Source organism: Balaenoptera musculus, chromosome 2 (assembly GCF_009873245.2).
Source record: "Balaenoptera musculus isolate JJ_BM4_2016_0621 chromosome 2, mBalMus1.pri.v3, whole genome shotgun sequence".
In the NCBI taxonomy this organism is placed as follows: domain Eukaryota; kingdom Metazoa; phylum Chordata; class Mammalia; order Artiodactyla; family Balaenopteridae; genus Balaenoptera; species Balaenoptera musculus.
The window spans coordinates 160,228,510-160,235,710 of NC_045786.1; positions in this window are offsets into that span (position 1 = coordinate 160,228,510).

Below are 7,201 nucleotides of genomic sequence, written 5' to 3' on the forward strand. Positions count from 1 at the left end.
TTTCTTCCATTTCTTCTTTTCCCCATACAGCACTTATCTGAACTACCTTCCTTACAATCACCATTCTGTGATTCAAGTCAGTAACTAGTCAAGTTCCATAGATTTACCTTCTCTGAACTCACTCTGATCCATCTGTTCTAATAAAATTTTAAACATGAGCGGAGCACCAGTGGATGCAAGACGTGGCTGATAAATCAAGTAAATGCTAAGCTTCCTACCAACCCTGAGGTTTTATATCTGGGATATGCATGTAACATCTGCATAATCATGTAACTAGAAGAAAATAGAGGAAAAAATACCATACAAGCGAAACTGGGAAGTTGAAACCAGAACCCAGCATATGTCATTCTGTAGCGCACTGTTGCACCTTGTATTTGGAAGGCACACCACAAATATTTGTGCAATGTGTGATATTTGTAAAAGAGGAAACAGAACATTTAACAGTAAGTATGTACCACTAGTTCCTATTAGTTCATAACCAAAGTAATTCCTTACCAGGGAACATGTCTCTTGTTGCAAATTTCTAATCTATGCTAAGGAAACCATTAGACAAGAAAGTTTCTAATAAAAAAGCAGTAAATACAAGCTGAGAAAGAGACATCCTTGAACTGCTGGGCACAGCACTCAGATGTGCTCAAGACGTGAGATAAAGGGAAACGGCCGTTATCAGACAAGTGATTGTGTGTTTGGCTTCCCTTGCTTCTGTGGTTTCAGGGTCCCTGAAATACACCAGACAGTAGGAAAGAAGCGTCTCTCAGTTCTCAAAAGTCAGATGAGTTTAAAAAGTAAGGACAGTTTTTCTCTTAAATAAACAATGTTTCTGAGTATCACAGCTGTACTTCAGCCACGGCAAATTTGTCAGTTTTCTAAAGTGAAAAATGTGATCAAAATCAGATGGTCTTGAGAAAAGTAAGCGATCTTGCCTTTTAATGAAACGTTATTGATAAAGTCTGTTGTCTCACTTTAAGAAATGGCTTTACTTTTAGAAGTCTGAATTAGGCTGCCACAAGTTCAAGGCCAGAGGCCAAGTCTTCTTCTTCTTTGTACTTCTTAAGTGCAGTGTCCAACCCATGGTGGGTACTCAATATATATATATATATTAGTTAAGTTGAACTTAAAGAAACAGAAATCACTGTGGTGATGGTGCCTTAAATCACTGGAAAAGGATGGGCTTTTTAAAACATGATATTGGGACAACTGGATAACTATTTGGGAAAAGATCAAATTTTACACCTATACCTCACACCACACATAAGTATAACCGCCAAATGGATAAAACTCTAAGTGTAAATAAATGAAACTTTACAAGTTCTATTAGAAAACATGAGTAAATTCCTGCATAACCAGGGGTCTGGATAGGACTCAGTATCTTGACACAACAAAATAAATGTTTGATTTTTAGAAAATGACTGAATAATCATATAAGGGGGTAAGAAAAAAGAATTATTTATAAAAGAAGTTGGAAACATTTCTTAAAGTAAGAGTCCTCTGGGGCCAAAAGTATGAAGTATTTTCTTATCATGAACTATCCTGTAACATCTGTCATTTATCTGATCTTTACAACTTGTACGTAAGTTGCTTGATTGCAGTTGTTAATTACATCACCCCCTACTCAATGACTTCTCTCTGTAACCTCAGGGCTTTATATATAAAGACAGTAAAAATGGTTCAGAGGACAGAACCCACATAATGGAATAAATTATGTATTGCTTCCTAAACATCTTCTTAAGTATAACTACAGATAAAAATTGCTATAGTAAGGAGAAGTGTGGTATAGTAGTTAAACCATCAGCCCTGGAGCCCCAGACTACACAGCTTCAAATCTCTCCTACCACCCACTAGCTGTGTGATTTTGGCCCAGTTACTTTACTAATTTGGGCTTCAGTTTAACCATCCATAAATAGAGATGATGATAGAGAAGTTGATATGAAGGTTAGCAGAATTAATATTTATGTAACATTTAGAAGAATGACCACCATATTTATATATATATCATACTGCATGCTATAAAAGCATTTATTATATAAATAATAACATACATAGAATACAGATTAACTATAGTGTAACTCTTGAGCTTATTGCTCTCCACAAAACTAAGACAGTCCTGAGGAAAAGGATTCTTCCTGTCTTTGTACTGGTCTGAATTTTTTTTTCTGTTTTTGTTGTCTACACTCATCCAAATCCATGTCCCGTGTGGCTGATTCCCCTCATGTGAGTCTTGGTGGGAGGCAGATTCCACCTCTTTCAGGAGTTAAGGCGCCACATCCTCCCTCTTCTCACCCCCAGCAGCATGGACTCTAGAGCACCGGTGACCCAGCTCCCTCAGTCAGTTCCCCAAACCTGTGACTTTGATCTTGGAAGAGTGATTAGATGTATGGACAGCTGAGAAAGCACCCTGGAGCAGTGTCAGAGTGCAGAGGAGGTGGTGGCATAGAGGCTCCATCAGATGGGCCTCAAGTGCCAGGAGCAGTAGGGTGAGAAGTGCCATCCTAACCTATTGCTCAGGCAGGATGACCTGGGCTGTCTTTCTAGTCCTTTGGCTCTAGCCCATTTCCCAAGGCGGGTTCTGCAGCGTCAGCAGCAATTCTGTGCCATATCTTGATATCTTTCTAAGTCTTTCATTTTTGCTCAGGTTAGCCAAAGGTGGTGCTGTTGTCTGCAGCTAAGAACCCTGACTGAAACACCAGGTAATAATCAAGACCAGATGTGATCATCGCAAAGAATTCTCAGCCTCTGGGTCTGCATTTACCCCGCTTTAAACACTGCCTTCACCACCTGTAGTTCTTTTGTTGGTAATTGTTTTTTTGGGTTTTTTGTTGTTGTTGTTTTTGGTTTTTTGTTTTTCTTTTGGCCGTACTGCACGGCATGTGGGATCTTAGTTCCCCCACCAGGGATTGAACCCACACCCAGTGCAGTGGAAGCGCGGAGTCCTAACCACTGGACCGGCAGGGAAGTCACTGTTGGTAATTGTTAATGCGTGGATTAGTTCCAATAAAGGAACTCCAGGAAGTTTTGCTGTCCTCCTGTTTCACCTGTGATATGTCTATTCTTCTTTGGATTGTCAATACCGCTTTCTGCACTCCTACCAGGGGAAGAATTCTAGAGTCCACCTAATTTCAAGTCTTAGGCATGAAGAAAATAAGAGTACAAGAGGTTCCCATGGCTCAAAAGATTTTTTTTAAACATCTAGTACAATTCTGTCCAACATATGTAAGGCAAAGCACATACATAATTTGAAATTTTCTAATAGCCACATTAAAGTTAAAAAAAGGTGAGATTAATTTTTGATGATACATTTTATTTAACCCCAGATATCCAAAATATTATTGATAAATATGTAATCAATATGAAAATATATTAATAAAAGATTTTGTGGGGTTTTTTTCATATGAAGTTTTCAAAAATCTAGAGTGTGTTTTACACAGATAGCACACCTCAATTCAGATTAGCCCCATGTCAAGTGCACAATAGCCACATGTGGCCAGTGGCGCCGGGGTTGGACTGAGCAGATCTCATGTATGCCAGGCCCTGGGTTAGGCACACAGTAAACTTTTGCCTCTGGCTGCTAAAGATGAGATTGAAGAATATCCACTCTTTGCTGGGGCTGCCATAACAAAATACAACAAAACAGTGGTTTAAACAACAGAAATTTATTTTCTGAGAGTTCTGAAATTCAGCATCAAGGTGTTGGGAACTTGGGCTTTTTCTGAGGTCTCTCTCCTTGGCATGCAGGTGGCCACCATCCCTCTGCGTCCTCACACGGTCTCCCCTCTGTGCACGCGCATCCCTGGTGTCTCTTTGTGTATCCAAATTTCCTCTTCTTATAAGGATACCAGTCAGATTGGATTAGGGCCCATGCTAACAATTTCATTTTAACTTAATCACATCTATAAAGGCCCTATCTCCAAATACAGTCACATTCTGAGGTACTGGGGTTAGAGCTTCAACATACGAATTTGAGGTGGACAAAACTCAGCTTGTAACAATATCTAACAGTGGTTCAGTTATAACAAACTGGTAAATGTCAGTTAAATGCTTTCCTGAGTTCCGAGAGCCATTCTGGCAAATTATTGAACCTGAGGAGGGGGTTGTGGGAACCCCCAGATTACAGCCAGTTGGTCCGAAGTACTGGAGACTGAGGTCTTGTGACCGGCATCTGAAGTGGAAACAGTCCTGTGGGACGGAGCTCTTACCTTGTGGAATCTGGTGCTTACTCCAGGTAATTAGTGTCAGAATTGAACTAAATTGGAGGACATCTAGCTGGTGTCTGGAGTACTGGAGAACTGGTTGTTGGTGGAAGGAAAACCCACACACACTGGGTGTCAGAGGTGTCCTGCAGGGAGAAACAGAACAGTAGTGGCCAGTCGTCCCAGGCACCAGCCTGCAGCAAACATAACCCCACTATGTGCATTCATGCCTATTTGTAAGAATTACCTACCAGTATTTGTTCTACATTCACTGCTGTGATCTTCCTCCCTAGATTTCCGACTCCTGTCTCCATACTCTGACGGTCAGTATTGTTTTGGGCTCTCTCCCTCCAGTCACAGGCTACTTCAGCACCCCAGGCTTCTCACTTTGCTTAAATGATTTTGACACCAACAGTTTGGATGAAAGACCTCCCCCTCCTGCATTCTGACCCCAAGGAAGCCTCAGATGCTGTTTGGTTTCCATCCCCCACTCACTGCACTTCTCCCCAACCTCAGGAGAGGATAATTTGGACAACAACCTGCTTTCCCACCCCATCTCAGACTTTGATTACAGCCTAAATTGTTTCCCTCTAAAATTCATATGTTGAAGCCCTAACCCCCATTGTGACTGGATTTGGAGATAGAAACTATAAGGAGGTGATTAAAGTTAAATGAGATCATAAGGATGGGGCCCCGATACAATAAGATTAGGGTCCTTATAAGAAGAGACACCAGAGTGCGCTCTTGCGGGCTCTCTCTCCCCCCTCCCCCTGCCCTCGCATCCTCTCTCTCTCTCTCACTTCATCCCTTCTACCCCACCACCTCCACCATGTGAGAACACAGTGAGAAGACGGCTGTCTGCAAGACAGAAAAAGATCCCCTACCAGAAACTGAATGGCAAATACCTTGATCTTGGACTTCCAGCCTCCAGAAGTATGAGAAAATCAAGGCTTCTACTGTTGAAACCTCCCAGTCTATGGTATTTTGTCATGACAGCCTGAGATGACTTATACACCTACTGTCTGTCTGTACTGCTTGCATGTCTAAACCATAGGATTAAAATTTCTTTTTTTTTTCAGACAGTAGTCTTTTAATCAGCAATAAGTAACCATGATTATTAGGAAATTTTGTTTAAAATGAGTTAAGTATATGCCATAAACCCAGAGAGTTAACAGAGTATTTTGGTTATAAAAAGGGAAAATTTCTTGAATACTGACACTTGCCTGAATTAATCCCAAGTTCATAATTTATGTCTACATCGGACTACTGGCACCCAGTCTCCATGTCTCAACATTCACATCAATTCAATAATATATATACTGAATTTGTTATCTGTTCCTGTGTCACAAAGTATCCAAAGTTCAGTAGCTGAAAGCAACAAATATTTAGTATCTCTCAGTTTCTGTGGGTCGGGAATTCAGGATCACCTTCACTGAGTGGTTCTAGCTCAGGATCCCTAGGGAGGTTACGGTAGGGACGTTAGCAGGAGCTGTAATTATCTGGAGGCTTGAAGATGTACTTCCAAGATGGTTACTCAGTACTGTTGGCTCACTCAGATCCCCACCACGTGGACCTTTTCTCACGACAGGGCAGCTGGCGTCCCTCAAGACCAAGTGAGCAGAGAGAAAGAGAGCAGGAGGAGGAATTCACAGGATTATTCTGACCTGGTCTCCAAAATAGTGCGCCATCATTTCTGCTTTATTTGCTAGGAATGAGTCATTTAGTCTAGCCCACACTCCAGGGGAGGGAAATAGGGCTCCACCTCTTGAAAGGAGGAGTGCCAAGGAATTTGTGAACATATTTTAAAATCACAACACTTACCCATGATGCATGTCAGCAAACCACTCATATGATGTAGTATTAAATATTGCAGTAACTAATATTTTGTGGGCTTATTCATAGAAATGAGTACGATAAAATGACATAAGGGATTTATTCAATTACTGCACATTTGCAAAGATACTTTAGCATCCTCTAAAAAAGCACCAAGGAAAATAAAGACTCTAGCATTATTTTCTGTAAAATGACAGGTATTCCTATCACTCTTGGATTTTCACTATAATCTCTGCTCTGCTCTGCTCATTCTATGGATTCTGGTATGACCCACAGCTTTGGGTAACAGAACCTGCCTTTCCCAGTCCAGATGCCGTAGAACCCACAACACTTAAGCTGGCTTCAGATCCTCCCTCCTGTCTGTCCCTAGCCCCTCTGCCCCAGTTGACTCAATTTTTTGCCAATCATTTCTGCTTCTCTGCCCTATCCTTTGGATTGAACCTCCTTAAATATTAGTGCATGTCTTGGTTAAACCTAAATTCATGAAATATTTTTTGGATCCTAAATCTTAAATGATTAGCTGGTTATCTCTACCATAAGCAAACTCAACAGATAATTCCACAAGGACTTACACTTATTATCCTGACTTTAAAAATTAAGCTAATCAGCAGTCTGCACATCCACAGTACATCAGAGGAAACTATTTGGAGTTAATCTTCTTAAATTTGGTTATTTCAATAAATGAGTATAACAAAGGTATTAAAAGGCATTTACAGACATCATGAAATACATATTAGATCTTCTGAAAAGGTATTTAAGATATTAAAGACTCTAGTCCTTAGTTTGATAACATATCTCCATTTTAACTGTTACTATACTTACGTTCTGACTTAAGCTTTAAGTTAAAATCATTTACAAGTCTGAAGTGAGAGGCTGTATTAGCTCAACTTTTTTGAAAAGGACAGAGCCAAGTGAACTAATGGTACAGTGATGCAGAATGGAATTTAAATACTGATGAAGGGATAATAGGGCTGTAGGGGAACAAAATCTGCCACCCTAAAATGTGTCTCTTTGGTATGAGGATTGATTTAGATTGACTATTTTTAAGAAACAGAAGACTTGGGAAGTTTTTCTTGTTACCTCCCCCCTTAATTGTCTAAGAGAATTTGGATAAAGGGCCTGTTCCCAGATTAGAGTTATCACCAGAGATACCTGCAAATATGGACTAAGTGTGATGGGGG